The sequence below is a fragment of the Chionomys nivalis genome, chromosome 8 (genome assembly GCF_950005125.1).
Source record: "Chionomys nivalis chromosome 8, mChiNiv1.1, whole genome shotgun sequence".
In the NCBI taxonomy this organism is placed as follows: Eukaryota; Metazoa; Chordata; class Mammalia; order Rodentia; family Cricetidae; genus Chionomys; species Chionomys nivalis.
This window is the reverse complement of record NC_080093.1, coordinates 16,526,799-16,545,624: the sequence shown is the minus strand read 5'-3', so window position 1 is coordinate 16,545,624 and position 18,826 is coordinate 16,526,799. Positions and strand designations below refer to the sequence as shown.

The 18,826-nt window shown below is 42.7% G+C and overlaps 1 pseudogene; it reads right to left on the bottom strand.

Annotated features, from left to right (window-relative positions):
- Positions 1-297: 297 nt before the first annotated feature.
- On the bottom strand, positions 298-18,159 carry LOC130879264 (cytochrome P450 2C44-like; annotated as a pseudogene).
- Between the last annotated feature and the right edge of the window lie 667 nt (positions 18,160-18,826).

The following is an 18,826-nucleotide window of genomic DNA, read 5'->3' as shown; positions in this document are numbered from 1 at the left end:
TATAACTAGAGGTCAAATTCTGAAGACAGAAGATGGAGTGGCTGAGGCTCTTTGATGGACTCTGGTTTTGGGAATCAGAAGATTAGTAAAGTTAACAGTCAAAAATGAAGACATCTGTGCCTGTGTTTTGGAAAAATTAATATTACAAAAGGAAATAATAGGTAAAAATTGCAGCAGTGAGTTACTTTATCACCAGGCAGTAGATGACATCTGAATTTGAGTAATGTTTGCTTTCTTTAAAAACTTGCCTTAGCAGCCCACAAAATCGTTCCTGGAAGTCTATACTGATGTATAGACTTAAATGTCCCTCTGGACTTGAAAAATTGTGACAGTTTGGCCAATTAATTTTGCATCAGTGGGTCTCTTACTCACGATATAATTCAGTGAAGCTAAACATTGCCTGAAACATGTGTACTTACCAAAGGAGAAAGAAACAAAACACTCTGTTTTCTTGAAGCAGCCATTTTCATCCAGAACGTGTCCTGGGTCAAATGTCCCTGGGTTGGGAAACTCCTTATGATCCAGTAAGATGGAAGACAGCAGCGGGAGTACTGCGGCGCCCGGAAATCAAGGACGGAGAACGCAACGGTACCTTGTCATGCATTAGCTCACAAGCAAGTCAAACCCTCCTGTTACCAGTACACCTGGTAGGGGGAAACTCCCCTTCCTCCTCAACCACTGTCTCAGGTTATAGCGGCTACACACACTTCTCGATTGACAGGATGGCTCTCTGGGTAAGAGTGACAGTGTTCAGTAATAGTCACTGAAAACCTGAGGCTTGTGTTCACATTGTCCACACATGGGCTTTACTGGGGCTTCCGTCTCAAGATGAAAGAAATACTTTTATATGCTTACTATTTTTTTCTCTCTGGATTCAGATATAAGAGAAAGAAAATGAGATCCTGAGCCTCAGATTGGTACAGTCAAACTCCATTTTCCTCACTGTAAGAAGGGGTAATGAAGACAGGTTTTCCTCCTGGCCTGCTAAGATTTTGTGAAGCTTAGGTTTAGATTCCAGCTTCTCCCCCCCCCCCCCCCCAGAACAGAGTTTCTTTGTGTATCCTAGACTGTCTTTGAACTCACTCTGTAGACCAGGCTGGCCCTGAACCCTGAGAGCTACCTGCCTCTGCCTTCCAAGTGCTGGGATTAAAGGTGTGCCACCACAGTCTGGCAGACTCCAGCTTCTTAAACTGTGGGTCTTGATCCTATGGAGAGTCATAAATATGGGTATTCTGGTTAGTCTTCAGTTAACCTGACACAAGCTAGAGTCATTTGAGAAGAGAAAATCTCAACCGAGAAAACATTCTTATCAAATTGGCCTGCCACTGTTTCTGTCAATTCTAAAGTTTTTGAAGTGCTTTCAATGTACTTCCTGTTTACTTAGGTAATATTATATCCTTTTGGGGTCTTTGATGGAGTTGAAGGCAGATAATTATAGTTATAGTGTTCCTTACTTATGATAAAAGATAAATTATATATAAAACTTTAGATTTACAAAGATAAAATAGATGATAGACTATTTTCTTTAATTTTGCCAGATACAAATAGACTAAATATCGTAACTATAATTCTTGCTTGATATCTGTTTTATATATATAGCTTCATTATGTTAAAGTTAAAACCTTCCTTTTTAATTAGACAGAAAAGTAGAGATGGTGTGGGGTGTTTTTCTGTATATGTTTTGCTTTTATTGGTTAATGAATAAGCTATTTGGGTCAATGGCTTAACGGAGTAAAGGCAGGCAGGAAATCTGAACAGAGATGTATAGAAAGAGCAGGAAAAGTCAAGGAGACTCCATGCTGAAGAAGAAAGATGCAACCAGAGCCTTTCCAGTAAACCACAGCCTTGTGGCAAAACAGGTTAATCGTAATAAATTAATTTAAGATGTAAGAGCTAGCTAGAAATATGCCTGAGACATTAGCCAAGCAATGTTGCAATTAATATAGCTTCTGTGTGATTATTTGGGTCTGGGTAGTGGGGAACAAGCGAGCAGTCTCTCTTTATATGTCACCTAGCTCATGGAGCACTTTTCTGATGAGTGATTGATGTGGAAGTGCCCAGCCCACTGTGGTGGTGCCACCCCTGGGCAGGTGGTCCTGGGTGTATAAGAATGTAAACGTGGTAAGCCAGGGAGAGCATGCCAGTAAGCAATGCTCCTTCATGGCTTCAGTTCCTGCCTTAGCTTCCCTCAGTGGAAGCTGGGATATGTAAGCTAAATATAAAGAAACCCTTTCCCCTTCAAATGCTTTTGGTCACAGTGTTTTTACCATAGCGATATAAAGTGAACTATGAGAAAGGGGACTGCGCATGATTTGACAACAATTAAAGGCTTCTGAGTACACAAGGACCAAAAGTGTAATTAAAAGCAAACATGCAGAGAAACGGAGGCATTTCACAAAGTGCTTACGTGTGCTGCATCCTGCGACTTCACTGCAGCCGTGTTCTGAACACAGCATGTTGTCATGAGCACGCTGTCACACCATACAACAGAAAAGAGCATGACCTGACACACCGCAGCTGAGATTCAAGACCGCTGCACCCTATGGGCTGCAATGTTCTTCCTGCACACACAAGGTCCTCTACTCTTACAGAAACAGCGACTCCGTTTTGGAAAACAAAGAGTGTTCAGGTTTTTCCTTCTGTCCTCCTTCAGCCTGCAAGTCTAAATTTAATGCATCTTCAAGTTGCATTATGTTAGAAAGGATGTTTGGTTTTAAAAAATTGCTATTTAAGCCACTGACTTGAGTGCCACTAAGAAGTTTCAAGCAGGGCTGTCGCACAGAGAAAGCCTGTCTTGAAGAAAAACCTGAGGGGAAAAAAGAAGAAGAGATTTAAAGCAGTTTTGGTTTGGGATTAGGCAGGATTTTTCAGAAACTTCTGAAATGGCACTAAATATCCTGTTGCTCTTTTTAAACTGTCCATTTCTGCAAAGTGGCATCCTCAGCGTTGACAACTATAAAATCAAAACATCAGCTAACTCTGGAAATCACCCTAGATGCTCTCCTTCCCACAGTATCAAATACTCAACCCATAGTTTAGTCTTCATCTAAAAATACCAAGCATAGCTGTCTCCTTAGTGTGCAAACGTGGTTGTTTTATATATTGTATAAATTTCGTACACTGTAAAATTATATGTACAGCAAAAATGTTTTCAAATTATTTTCTTTCTGATTTATCACTGGGAAATGTTTAAAGTGTGTACCTGTTTTGTGTACCTAATAAACAAAGGTCAGAGCTTCCCTGCTAGCAAGGGGGTGTGAGCGGGGAATGTCCAAGAAGCTCCAGCTTAGATGACGAGATGCTGATGGTGCCACTCTCTCTGGGAGCCTCACATCTGCCTGACACTGGGCTGGGATGTTTTAAACCTCGATGAACTCTCGTGCCAGCTGAGTACCTGGATGTTTTCTGGCTCACAAAATATAAATAAGGAAGTTGGGTTTTACTGGAGGTTGTCCTGGCAAGCAGCACAGCTGGATCCCAAATCCAGCCCCACCTGATCGCAGGGCACCCCTTTGCCAAATACTGAGATTTCAAGTGTGGGCCTTGACATCTGGCTTTCAAATATATATATAAAAAATAAATTCTTATTTTTGGGGAAATCTACACAAAAGTAAGTTCTTAGCAGTGGAGATGCTCACCGGGTGCTTTAACAGTCTGTAGCTGTTGAGGAGGTTACCCTGGTTACTACTACCAACAAGAATTCCATCCCTTATACAGAGCTGGTGAGGCCAACCTGATCTACAAGGGAGTTCCAGGCCAGCCAAGGTATAGCCTTGGCTCAAAAACAAAAAAACAAAAACAAACAAACAAAAAGCTTTCATTAACATCCCGTTAATATACTATGCTAAATTAAAACATGAATCTTTATAATTTTTATTTTCAACCTATTCCATTCTGTGAGTATATTTTTATATACTCATTAGCCATTTATAATTACCACACACAAAAAATAAATTAAAAGGACTATGGACTTATGTTTTATCATTTTGTAGCATTCATACTCATCTTGCTTGTTTGTTTTGTTTTTTGAGATAGGGTTTCTCTGCATAAACCTGACTGTCCTGGAACTTGCTCTGTAGACCTGGTTGGCCCCAAACTCAGAGATCTTCCTGCTTCTGCCTCATGAGCACTGAGATTAAAGGTATGTGCCACCCTGCCCAGCTCCTATCATTTCTTTTTTAAAATTACATATCAAAATTGGAATCTGTCAGTTTGGTTCCAAAAAACATATATGGTTATTTTTATGTATGTAATATAAATACATTTTATATATTATATATGTAATGTAAGATATAGTTATATTGGGGGATAACTTGTTTTCCCGTCTAATACAGAATACAGTTTTTAATTTATTAAAAAATTGTCTAAATTAGCATGCTCAAGCTAAAAAACTCTTTCATGGGAGATTGGTGAGGGAATGGGAGGAGATGAGGGAGAGGAAACTGCAGTCAGGATATAAATAATAAATTAAAAAAAAAAACTTTCCCACTGAGCATGGTGGCAAGTTCTACAGAGTGAGTTCCAGGATAGTCAGGTTTGACACACAGAGAAACTCTGTCTCAAAGCAGCAGCAACAACAAAAATCTTTCATTACTTTAAAATCTTGCAAACTTCCTGTTTACTCTTGAGTATTTTCCTTGTAATTTTTTTAAATATGAAAGCTTTTCTTAGCTGGTTTGGTGGTGTACCCTGTAATATCAGCACACCAGTAATTACATTAGAAAGACTGAAAGATTGAGGCCAGCTTGGGCAGTATATTGAGAACTTGTTCTATTAAAAATGAAGGAAAACAAAAGATAGTTTGTTTTCTTTTTTAAAAAATAAAGAAAAAAAGATCCAGAGAATCATACATACCTAAAAGAATTTGTTACATTGGGTTCATGGATGGTTCATTAATAATAAAAAAAAAAAATGGCTGATGTGGGATTCCCCTCTGTATGTTATGAATATGTTTTATTATCATTGATTAATGAAGAAGCTGTTTTGGCCAATGACTTAGCAGAGTAAAACCAGACAGGAAATCTGAGTTGAGATAGAGATAGAGTAGGAGGAGTCAAGGAGACACCATGTAGCTACCAAAGGAGAGATACTGAAACTTTACCAGTAAGCCACAGCCTTGTGGTGATACACAGATTAACAGAAATGGGTTAAGACATAAGAGGTAGCGAGAAATATGCATGAACCATTGACCAAACAGTGTTGTAATTAAAAAGAAAAGGGAAGAAAAGGGACGCTGGCAGTGCATGTCTTTAATCCCAGCACTCAACAACAGCAACAACAAAGGAAGGAAAGGCCTGGAGATCATCCTGTCTCTGCCCACCACAGTGCTGGGGTCCATGTGCATGCCATGCCTGGCTTTCTGCGTGGGTGCTGGGATCTGAACTCAGGTGTCAGCTATGGAGATTGTGTGGACCCGCTCTTCAGCAGACTTGTGTACTCATCCTTGTCGGACTGGAGGCTGGTTTGGTCACACGTGGAATGTTTGCTCCACACTATATATGCAGCTATATGCAGAAGGTGCCTTGCATCCCTAGCCAGCACGCGTTAACTGTCAGTGGCAAAAACAGCCCGAATGTTTGAGCAACTGAAAATCAAGATTAAGGACACTGGTGTGGTTCAGTGTAAGAATGGCTGCACCTTGCCGGAGTCCCGCTTTTTAAAATCCACTGTGAAAAATCAGGTGAACCACTGTTCGCTTAATACGTGTGCTAGGAAGACAGGAAGGGGCCAAGGAAGCTTCAGGTCAGCCTCCCAGATTCTAAGGAGTCAGAGGCAAGGCCCCGAAGGTGACAGAGTGTCTGTGACTCTGTGTTCTTTTGGTGACTCTCCCAACCACAGAACTGAGAACTCCCCAACATCAGCAGGGGCCATGGTGTCCCTTCCTTCCCAGCCATCTTTTCCAAATGCATCTAACCTCGGGGATGACCTAGGGTCTGAACTTTGTGTCCTTGACCACAGCCTGGGGCAGACTAGATGGAAGAAGAGTGATTGACGTATCTTTGAATCTCATGCAACATAGCATAGGTGCAGGGCAGCTTCACTTTGTCCTTCATGCTGGGGGGCCAGTGGTGACCACTCACACCATCAATTTCTTCATGAATGTTGGTTGCAGAGACAGTGTAAGGGCTACTCAGGCCTATATTCCCAAGAGACCTGGAAACACTTCCCCCGAGTGATAGAGATAGAATGTGGACTAGAGAAGGCTTCGTGGGAGTCAAAGGGGTGTTACTAGGCAGCCCTGTTCTGCTGCAAATCCTAACGACTTGGCTGTTGGAAACAAAGGCGGCAGTTCCATTGAGCTTAGGAAAAGATCCAGGCGGTCCCACCTGATCACGTGATTTCCAGCAATTCAGCCAGAAAGGGAAAATGTTAGCTCCTTATCAGGCTGGGAGCACCTCTAACAGCTATGCTCACTTTCCGCATCTCCTGGGGGAGGGCAACTGTGTTTTGAGCGGTAAATACTGACTTCCCACAGTCTGTATTCTGGGAACAGGCGTGAGATTCTCCAGCTTCCCTACAAACTGTGATCTAATGTTTGACTTCACTTTAAAAGCACGGCTGAGCCCCACCTCATGATCTCTAAGCAGGTTAGAGGTGGCTGTAGAAGGGAGACTTCCCTTCAGTGGCACAGCTACTGACAGTGGCCCATTCTGTCAGCAACCCCTCACTAAACTCATTGGCACACACGCATATGCACGCACGCACGCGCGCACAAAACAAAACATGAAAATAGGGGAAGTAGGGGACTATCTGGGGAAAGGAAGGGGGTCAACAGGAGAGGGAAGTGGGAGAAAGGAATAGGATTTAAATACATCATATGCTTGCTTGTAAAAGTTACAAAGAAACCATCATTGTAAGTAATTAGTATATACCAATAAAGAAATATAAAAAGTACATCAGAGTTTACACTTACATCCTTGGGGAATTTGGTACGTTATAAAGGTGGGAAAATAGAAGCCTGAAAGATGGCAGACCTCACGTGAGGTCACACTGCCGGTGTTGGCACGAACAGCTGTGATTTCCGCATGGAAACCACTACATCTTTTGCTCACTATGGCTCAGTTTTTTGGTCTCTTTTTCTAACATATGAGGTTTGAGACTCATAAGCCCTATTTTTGGTTTTTTTTTTTTTTTTTTTTTGGTTTTTCGAGACAGGGTTTCTCTGTGGTTTTGGAGCCTGTCCTGGAACTAACTCTTATAGACCAGGCTGGTCTCGAACTCACAGAGATCCGCCTGCCTCTGCCTCCCGAGTGCTGGGATTAAAGGCGTGCGCCACCATCGCCCGGCTCATAAGCCCTATTTTTGACCTTAAATGAAAGTCATTTAGTTCCTAAGTTCTTCTCTTCCTATCAGCATTAAGGGACATAATTCTGTCCCTCAAAACCAAACCCCTTCCCAGGAAGGGTGGCAGCCCCGCCCTCTTTCCAACAGGTACCTTGCACCTCTGGGTGCTTCACAGGCAGCAGAATCCCGAATCACAGGGTGACACTGGTTGTCTCGGCAACGGCTCTAAACAGGTTGGACCCGCAGGTTGCCAAGTTCTCCAGATCAAATTCAGATTTCAGGTTGTACTTCTCCTGTAGGTGGTAGAGTTAGGGGCTCTGTGAGCTCAAGAGGAGGCGATGGTTTCCTAAAATCCCCCCATACAAGCTTCCAGTCTTCACAAGATTCCTTTTGTATGCTGTACTGTTGTGATTTGAGCAATCAGTCATGAGGCGAAGTCTCCTGGGCTTGACGCTCAGGTTAGCCAAGACACAGACGTGTGCCCCTGGCATACTACTTCATCTCTTCCCTGAGTTTCAGAAAGCTTTAACAGAGTTGAAGTGTTAAAGAGGAAGCGCTCACAAAAACATCTCATGCACAAACACTTGGCGGATGATAGGTTTCTGTATTTCATGAAAGAAGAGCTGAAAAACTGCTGGAGCCCAGTGTAGGAGGTCACTGGTGTGTGACAGCGACCAGCTTTCCTTTTTCTACCCAGCTCTAGGGCTCTTCTGTAACTTGTTTGCTATGTAGAGCAGGCTGGCCTCAAACTCACAGAGATTTACTGTTGGGAGCTGTGAACACCCCCCCTCCCCCAGGTCCTGAATTTCTGGTAAACAACTTGTAATGCTTGCAGCTGCTCTGAGCACGAGACCCTCAGGAGTTCCTGATGACAGGGGAGTGGTTTCTGGTGGGTTTGGCTGTGGTATGGCTATCAGTTAAGAATCCCTATATAAGCAGCTCTGGCATACAATAAAGGGGGCATTCTTGGGGCATTCCTGTTTCAAGGATGACCCATGTCTCTGTGTGACTTTGTATAAAGGGGGCATTCTTGGAGTATTCTTGTTTCAAGGATGACCCGTGTCCCTGTGTGTCTGCCTGTGTGTCTTTGTGTGTTTCAATCTCCAGCCCCTTGCCCGGTTCACTAACTGTATGATAGCGCATAGAGCGCAGACGGACGTCGTGCGCCGCCATTTGCCTGCCTTTTTCTGCAACTTGTTTGCTATGTAGAGCAGGCTGGCCTCAAACTCACGGAGACTTACCTGTTTTTGCCTCTGAGTGCTAGAGTTTTCTTTTTCCCAGAGAAACACATGGTCCCCCTAATGTTCACCAGAATGAATGGGCTATTTGTTGCAATGGACCTCCTGGGTAACTGGAATAAGTGTAAACACCTCAACTAACTCAGGGAACTCTGAACAGTGGAAGGGACATTGTTATTCTTCTCTCAGACATCTTTTCTAGGGAGCCTGGCTATATAAGTCAACCCCCGCCAAGGGTTGTGGGAATATGTGCACTTATGATACAACTGAGTGGTGTTTTCCTCTCCTCTCTACAGCTGGGGGACTCTTACGTGGACAGTGCTAGTTTTCTGATTTGGAGCTCCAGATGTGGTTTTAGAGTCACACGGTTTCCTCAGACATGGTGTTTTGTGTTCGGCTGCATTCCGAGGACCCATGCCAGGCAATAGCTGTTACTAAGTGTGCACACCGTCACTTATGGTTCATGTACCGCGCATTTGTTTCAAATTCTTTATCCAGCAAGCCACATAATACCAGAACTGTAACAATGACTTTCATATGGGACTCTGCTTTCCTGCATCTTCATGAGGGCTCAAATACAGAAAGGGAAGAGGTCCCCTCCCTAGGTTCCGAACCTCCTCGATCTTGCTGAGGAAACAGTCAATGCAGTCCCGAGGGTTAGCAGGATCCAGGGACACTTGATGCTCCTTCACTTTTTCCAGAATGAAAACTTTAACATCATCAAGTCTTTTCAAGGCTTCCTTATGATTTCCAGGAATATACTCCATAGATGTTGGCCATAGATTGTACATCTAAAAATGAAAGTGAGCAAACACAAAAACTCACAAATCCATCTGTGGGGAGTGGTGTAACAAACAGAAGTGGGGGAGTAACGTGCAAAGAGGAACGTCCCTCCACCTCTGACGCTTCCCTCTGCTCAGCCGGAGTCAGTGAGGAGAGGAGGACTGAGCGGTTCCAGTGGAGACTGGGAATTCACTTTCTCGATCCCCTCTACCCTCCCTCCTTCTCCCTTCAGTTCACAGTGCCCAGCCTCACAACATCAGACAAGTGCTCTATGACTGATCCACACTCCCGGATTATGAATTTTTCTGAACACAACAGTTGGAGTAAGCAGAGGTCAAACTTCCCCAGATGCTGGGCTAATCTCAGCACACACATATGAAAGGGCACTGTGCTCACAGGTCAAGGGCTAACATCAGCATACACATATGAAAGGCACTGTGTTCACAGGTCAAGGGCTAACCTCAGCACACACATATGAAAGGGCACTGTGCTCACAGGTCAAGGGCTAACCTCAGCACACACATATGAAAGGGCACTGTGCTCACAGGTCAAGGGCACCCAGAGCCTTGGACTCTGGATGGTCTTCAAGTAGATCAATATGGACAGTGACAAACTTGGGTAGAAGCTGGGTCTTACCTGGCACCACACAGAGTTCACTCAGTGAAAATTTTTATTTAAGAGGTCCTTGAGGGGGCTGGAGAGATGGCTCAGAGGTTAAGAGCACTGATTGTTCTTCCAGAGGTCCTGAGTTCAATTCCCAGCAACCACATGGTGGCTCACAACCATCTGTAATGAAATCTGGTACCCTCTTCTGGCCTGCAGGCATACATGCAGACAACACTGCATACAAAATAAATAAATAAATCTTTAAAAAAAAAAAAAAAAAAAAAGAGGTCCTTGAGGGTGAAGGGTGTCTTGTTCTTATAGTGGAAATGCTCATGAAGAGGATGGAGCAGATCACATTGCGGGGAGGGCAGGCCAGGATGAAGGTGGGATTAAAGGGCTTGGTGGGGGGAGAGTTTGAACAGTGAGATTTGTGTTTGCAGTGCTCAGGATTGAACCCATGCCCATGCTAGGCAAGCCCCTCCCAGCCCACTCCCAGCGCCTCAACAATGAGCATTATAGTCATCTTGCATTAGGATTTCAAGAACTGGTATCTCTTTTCAAATATCTACATATGACTTATTCCTCTAAACTTCCTTTATTAGGATGCAAGCATCTTCTAGTCATATTAATTACACATGTATATATTAGCATACACAGTACATATGCCGTTAGCATATTCCATTATTCTCATAGCACGAGATACCATATGCTCTCTATAGTATTATACTATAATGATAACACATTTTATTATTATGTGTATAATAATAGCAATGAGCAACATTATGGAACATTTCAAATATATTGGGTATTATGCAAATGCCTTTTACTATATCATCAAATCTTTCTACTGGTTTTGATTTACAGCTTGATTTTTTTCAAATAATGAAAATATAGCTTATGTCCAAATGTACAGCTAATAAAGTACCACAGTTAGAAACTGAATCGACTGAAAGCCCTGCAGAGCCCTAACCACCAGCTTCCGGGATGAGGTTCCTATTCTGACTGATGTCTTCACAGACAGGGCCAACCTTGGGCCAAGGGACTCCTAAAGGAGAGGCAAGGACCCCGGACAGGCTGTAGGCTTCACCTTCCTCCACAAGGCATGGGGCTTTCTCCTGCACCCTCTCTTCCAGGCTCCTCTTCTCCATCCCAAAGTTCTTCAGCATCATGAGTGAGAAGCATCGCAGAAGCTTCCACCTCTCTCTGTTAGTGAAGATGAGTCCCGGGAAGAGAAATAGAAGAGAAGGTGTCCTGTACCACACAGGCCAACTTCCCTACAGCTCTTCCTTCTCCTGTCTACCTTGTGTTGTTTTCCTTATCTGGATTGGAGCCAGCAGTCCAAGCCACGTGGAGAGCAGTTCAACTGAAATGTCTGCCATAGGAAATGAAAATAAGCAAAAACCTGTTTCATTTTCCTAGAGACATATATTAAAGCATTGTCTGTCTTTTTTTGTACAGGTATACCCATGATGGCCATAACTTCTAGCAAGTGTGTGCCAAATCAGCCTTTTCTGAACTCAAAGCAGTTGCCCATTGAAAACCTGAATGGGTATCAATGGTGAAGCATACATACTTTAGTTTTCCAAATTCTACAAAATGGAACACATTCATCTGCCAGATTTCATTCCTTTGAGTATACTTTGGTTTACTTCCTACAGGTAGTGTTTGGTTGTATAGAGAACAAGTAGGACATTTCCTTATACTCTCCTTGACTTGTTACATTGTGATGGAAAAGTCCTCTTTTAAACCTTTGCTATTGACATGATGGTTTTAATGAAATTCTGAGGCTTTCAGCACATTACCAATCAATAATCGATCAATTTCTGCCCAGCCTCCAGAGCAGTCCTATTGTACCCCTACCCTCCAGAGCTGTCCCACTGTGCCCCTACCCCTCCAGAGCAGTCTGACTGTACCCCTCCCCCTCCAGAGCAGTCCTATTGTACCCCTACCCTCCAAAGCTGTCCCACTGTGCTCCTGTCCCTCCAGAGAAGTCCGACTGTACCCCTCCCCCTCAAGAGCTGTCCTATTGTGCCCCTACCCCTCCAGAGTGGTCCTTTGCAGCTCTACGTATAGCCTGGCCCCCTGATAAATCAGGATATCTCTGCAGCTCCACAGCTGTAGCAATTCTCCCACAGTGCCACCTCTGCCCCATGTGAAGCTGCACCCCAAGTACTGCCTCCCTCCAATCCTTGACCTTTGAGTGACGACTCCCACTATAAAAGCTTTTCATGTGGTTTTAACTCAACCAAAAGCCAGAGATTCAATTATAATTTGTCTGGCTTCTGAATTTGGTATCATTCTATTTACTGCTGAAGTCAATCTTTGTAAGAAAAAGATTAAAGTCTTTCCTTGGCCCCTGCATAATGTTAGTAAATGACTCAATTTTCTTTTCTAATTCTCCAATTCTGTCCCAAACATTCAAAGCTGCTGTGCAGCATAAATGCAGGGTGTGGTCATCATATATAGCCTCCCTTTCTATAGTAGCACATTCTCCTCCTATCTTGGGACAGTCCCCTACTTCTAGCTTTAGTTCATTGTTCGATAATCTTAGCCTCTTCTCTGAACCAGATACTCCATTGTAATTGTATACCAGTCTCTAAAACTCCATTATCCAAATCTTTCCAGTGGTTAGGGTTAGGGATAATTCTATTACAAGCTGACCACGAATTTAACATTTTCTTCACAAAATATAAATGCATGTCATATGAGACTATTGCTTCCTTGAATCTCTTTAAATCTAACAGTGACACAAGAGTCCAGTCAGCTGTAACAGAGCCTCTGCCATTTGGTAAGGTTACTGGACATATTAAAGTTGGTTGTCTGAAAACTTTAGGCTGTTCCTCTCTATTCTTATAATCTAGTGCTGAGATCAGCTCTCCATTAAATTCTTATGTCTGGGTTTGAATCTGTCTGTGTTCTGCTTTACTAATTTTTTTCTAAGATCTGTATCTTAGCACTCACATTAGTCAACATTTTTAGTGTAAGACAAAAATCAAAATGCTGACAATGTTTACATTTGACATTACATAAATCCCATCTAAATTAGATATCCTCTCGTTTACTTGTTCCATTTTCAAACTGTCTAGCATATGATCATACAGAGATCCAAATCCCTCCGTTTTCATGGTTTTCCCCATTTTTAATGTGGGGAAAAAACTCTCTTTTAGACAAATGACTTTTTCATGAATTCATACCCCAAATATTGGGCGCCAAATGTAGCACAAATAATAAATACCCAGAGACAGAAATTGAGTTCAGTCTGAAAACCAGAAAAGCAAAGCAGCCAAGTCACTCGAGAAGTCTCACCTCTACCAAGGCTGGGCGACTGCAGACTAAGCAGACTAAACTCCTTTTCCTCCCATTCATATTCCCTCTAGTGTTTCCCTATGGCTGGGACTACAGGTGTAGCCCACTACTGCCTAAATTTGTTTCTGAGAATTCTAATCTTGTGTAGTCCAGGGTGGCCCTGAACTCACTGAGATCCATCTACCTCTGTCTCCCAAATCCTGGGATTAAAGGTATGTGTCACCATTACCTGACCTCTAGTGGCTTTAGCTTTGCCTCTCTCTGGTTTTGGGCAAGATTTATTAAAATACAAATAATATACCACTATAAGGGGTAATCAATATGCAGTTTGTCTGAATTTCCCTTGTTTGCGTGAACTCCAATTCAGCTTAATATAGCTAATAAGATGCAAATCCTGGCTGACGAGCAAATGGAGAAATTTGGAGGGCAAACTGGTTCTTTCAGTCTCTCTATTCATGCACCAAACACTTAATGTGTGGAGGCTCTTTTCAGTGAGGGGTATGATCTGGCAGGGGGATTTTTCAGTCAAGGTAACATTATGATACTGGGAGCAGGAGGGCTACCTACCTAAATACAGATTAGGTATGCCACAGTATCCCAGGCCTGCTTTTATGCTATTTAGGTCCATTTGGTCCATATAATGGAAGAATGCTGCTTGTCTAGGCTCCAAAAGGCTCAAGCTTCTGCAGTCAGCTGTTATTTTGACCACCTCCTCTGCAGAGAGCACTTCTTTCTGGCCCTATGGAGGGCAGAGAAAGCCAACCCATAGGCCACAACTTAACAAGTTAAATAACTGCTCATCCATTTTCCTGGCCTTTTTTAGACTATACGCCCTCTGAAATCGCCCCTAAACTCTGAGTGTCCACTGTCCTAACTGCTCCAATGAACAAGGTTAAGGAGTGTGGTAAAGACCTGGATCTATGATATAGCTCAAAGCTTTACTTCGCTACTTGGTTTTATTTTTTGAAACAGGGTTTCTCTGTGTGGCTCTGGCTGTCCTGGAACTCATTCTGAACACCAGACTGGCCTCAGACACAGAGATCTGCCTGCCTCTGCTTCCTGAGTGCTGGGATTAAAGGTGTACACCACCACTGAGCTTACTTGGCTACTTGTTATTCATGTGTTTTTTGGGTCAAGTGACCCTTCTGAACCCCAGCTGTAGGATGATAACAGAACCTCTTATGGTTGTGAGGATTCAAAGAGAACACCTGCAGATGGGGACCTGTGCCAGTAAACAGAAACTTATTGACAGGGACTTGCAGAGAGAGGACCTCATGCTTCCTGGTACTAATGAGGCAAGAGTCTAGGAAACTGCATTTTAAAATGTTACACATTACTTTCCCACTGCTTCAAACACATTGCATAATCACCATTTTCAGCTGGCTGCCTTCCATCCATCCTTTGAAATGGCTCAAATCACACTGTTTCCTAGAAACACCAGATTCTATTGATCTTCACTGATCTTGCCATGCTACTCACCCTCTTTACTTGACACACTGCCCCATCTCCAAAATTACATGCCTTTTTTTGTTGCTTTAGCAGCACAGTAGGTACCTAATACTTATGTGAGAATGTATTTTTCTACATTAAAAAACAGAATTAAAAATGAATTAAAAAACAATGGCAAAGAGATAATATATGGTTATCATATTCCCTTTTGTGCTGTAACAGTATTTGAAACTGAGTAATTTATAACCAATATAAATTAACTGGCTCTTGGTAAGAGACTAAGAAGCTAGCTAAACTTCTGCCAGTGCTTCAGCAAACACTGGTTTTTCTGTTGTCATTCTGTACAGGTGCTAGGCTAAGGAGTCTTCAAATCCCCAAGTTCTGCTTCCTTTTAACATCCCATTTCTAAATCATTTTTGCCATCTACAGCTAAAAGAAGTCATGCAGCTGCTTCAAGATTATAGACAGAAATGTCCTCAAATAGGGTGGGGAGTAGTTACTGCTAGAGTATTTACTCACATGTGCTGGGATCTGGGTTCAGTCCCTTGTATAACAAAGAAAGGAGATTTCTTCTACTAGGTATCTTGAGAACAATCTTAAGATTCATCCTGTAGAACGCCTTGTCACAGACAATAAGACCTTCTTTTCAGCTTGGAACAATGATAACCTTTACTCCAGTTCTCAACACTTAGTTCCTATTTCTGCTTCCTCATAACAGTCTTGGGCATCCCATTTGTGGTATCTTAAAACTCACTTTCCCTACAGCTCTCCTTGTTAAGCCCTCATGACAAATTCCTCTGACTTTGCTTACAGCAACCCAGGCTGTTTCTAGCCTGCCTCTCCAAATGCCTCTACTAATTACTCAATTCCAAAACTATGTCCACATTTTCAGATGCTCATTACAGGAACGCCCCACTCCTCTGGAACCAACTTCTCGTTGTTCATCTTGCGCTGCTCTAGAAGAATGTTGTAGACTGTAATTTCTGACAGGTAGAAATCGTTGACTATTCTGGAGGCTGGAAATCTAAAAGTGAGGACAATGCCTGGTGAAAACCTTCTCGCTATATCTGTCATCTCACAGCAAAAAGTAGAATGTAAGAAATGAGGGTGAGAGGGGAAAAGGGAAGGAGGGAGGCAGCATACACATGGGGACAAAAAAATGAACTCTTTCTTGCCATAAAGGTCTTAATTCATTATACCCATTACTTAGTCTCCTCTCTAGGCTCTCTCTCTCTCTCAACACTGGTGACTGGAGGCTGTTCTCTCTAAGATTTTTTTAGTACAATTTTTTTTCTCATTTTACATAGCTATCCCCATTCCTAGTCCCTCCCCTTCTCCAGCCCCCTTTCCCCACCATCCACTTCTCAGAAAGGGTAAGTGAGGCTTCCCACGGGGAGTCAACAAAGTCTGACACTTCACTTCGAGGCAAGACCAAGGCCCTCCCCCCATATCTAGGATGAGCAAAGAATCCCTCCAAAGAGAAAGCTCCAAGACGCCAGTTCAAGCACTAGGGATAAATCCTGGTCCCACTACCAGTGGCCCCACAGACTGCCTGAGCCTCACAACTGTCCCCCACATTCAATGGGCCTAGTTAGGTCCCATGCAGGCTCCCCTGCTATCAGTCGAGTCAGTGAACACTCACTAGCTCAGGTCAGCTGTTTCTGTGGGTATCACCATCATGGTCTTGCTCCTATTATCGCTCCTCCCTCTCTTGGGCTGATCTCCAGAAGATTGGCCCAATGTTTCACTGTAGATCTCTGTATCTGCTTCCATCAGTTGCTGGATAGAGGTTCTATGATGACAAATAAGGTAGGCATCAATCTGATTATAGGGGAAAGCCAGTTTAGGCATCCACTCCACTGTTGCTTAGAGTCTTAGCTGGGGTCATCTTTGTGGATTCCTTGGAATTTCCCTAGTGCCATGTTTCTTGTTAGTCCTCTGATGACTCCCTCAGTCAAGATATCGCTTTCCTTGCTTTCCCTCACTGTCCTTCCCCTTCTTGAGCATCCCATCCCATATGTTCTCCTCCTCCTGCCCCTTCTCCCCTCCCCTTCCACCCTCTACCTTCTTTCCCTGCAACATACTCCCTGGCATGTACCCAAAGAATGCACACTCATACCACAAAGATATTTGCTCAACTGTGTTCATAGCAGCATTATTCTTAATAGCCAGAACATGGAAACAACCTAGATGCCCCTCAACTAAAGAATGGATAAAGAAAATGTGTTACATTTACACAATGGAGTACTACTCATCGGTAAAAACTATGACAGCTTGAAATTTGCATGTAGATGGATTGAACTAGAAAAAAAAATCATGAGTGACGTAACCCAGACCCAGATAGACAAACATGATATATACTCACTCATAAGTGGATATTAGACGTAAATTAAAGGATAACCAGCCTATAGTCCACGATCCCAGAGAAGCTAGGTAACAAAGAGAACCCTAAGAGAGACATACATGGATCCCTCTGGGAAGAGGAAACAGACAAGATCTCCTGGAAAGACTGGAGGCTGTTCTTAACACAAACTTTTTGAAGAACATATTCAAACCATAGTACACAGCAAAAAAAACAAACAAACAAACAAAAAAAAAACCAAACACACAAAAAACTGTCATTATGAGTTATGGCCCATGTAATAAAGGACACTAGGAATGAGAAATTGATAGTTTGTTGTCAATGCTTGATGTGGGAGTCTCCTCTGTATGCTATGAATATGTTTTATTACCACTGGTTAATAAAGAAGCTGTTTTGGCCTATGGCAGGGCAGAATAGAGCAAGGCAGGAAATCTAAGCAAAGATAGAAAAGAAGGTGGAGTCAGGCAGATGCTATGTAGCCACCCAAGAAGCAAGAAATAACAAACCACAAGCCTCATGATAAAATATAATAGAAATGGGTTAAGATACAAGAGCTAGTTATGAATACACTTGTTTTAATTAATATAGTTCAGGTCTGGGCATCTGGGAAACTAAAGCACAGTCTGTTTACAAAATGGCACCCAATGTAGGGTTGTTTTACTCTCTGATCTTCAGGCAAGTTTCATTATTAAAATACAAATAAAATGCCACCACAAATGCTTACACAAAGACAAGAGATCAAGAGAAAGCTAAGATACTGCTGAGTTACTGGAATGTTCCTGAAGGTTGTGGCTGATACTTATATTTTGGGTTGTGAGCCTAGCCTGTAACGGCTGAGCTATCCTTCCAGGCCGGCTGATATTTAAAACTAGTTATCTTATACCACAGCTCCTGAAGATAAATATCAATGTGGTTCATTTCACACTCACACTCACCAGGTACTGTGCTCTTCTCTACTATGGGCATTTCTGGTCTACTCAGAGACATACTGCTTTCTATAGATTAGATAAACTAACATACCCTGGCAGTTGCCATATGGAAATTACTATACGAGGTACAGCAACTTACTTCGCTAAAGAGCTGCTCTGCAAAGATGTGTAAATAGTTTAGAAATAGCTGGTAATTTTCCATGATTAGTTCATAAGTCTCCATTCACATGAACTGGCCCAGCTTCTAAGTTCTTTTGTTATGACTACTTATTTGACCGTATTTTGCTGCACTTCACATTCACGTTTTGTTTTTTTACACAACGAAACTGATCAAGTCTCAAGGATCAAGCACCATCTCAGGGGTTAGCAATAGATACAACCCCCAGGCAACAACAGAGTCATAGTCACTGCCCTCAGAGAGCCTGGGTTCTTATGTCATAATAGACTCTAAGCAGGTCATGAGGCAGGATGCATGCTTATGCAGGTTAAATGAAAAATGCTAACTCTGAGCACACAGTTCAGGGTGAACTCTCTGAAACGATGAAGAATCATTAGGAGTGAGCAAAGGAGAGCTGGTACCACCAGAGAGGAAAAGAAAACCAGGAAGAACAAAGGGAAACAGAGCGAAGGCACATTCATGGACCTTAGAGGTGAGTGGCCTTTCCGGAAAGGCCAGCAGGGCCAGATTATAAAGCTCCTCACCTGCATACACTGGCACTGGGTTTAATCATTTAAAAGCAAGTAGAACTCACAACTGTTAATTCACACTTTCTTACTGGAGTGGGAAGAATTCATCTTAATGCCAAAGCTTATAGGATAACAAGTTCAAATTGGTAGCTGCAGCTTCTTGGTCTGTGGCAGCTAATGTG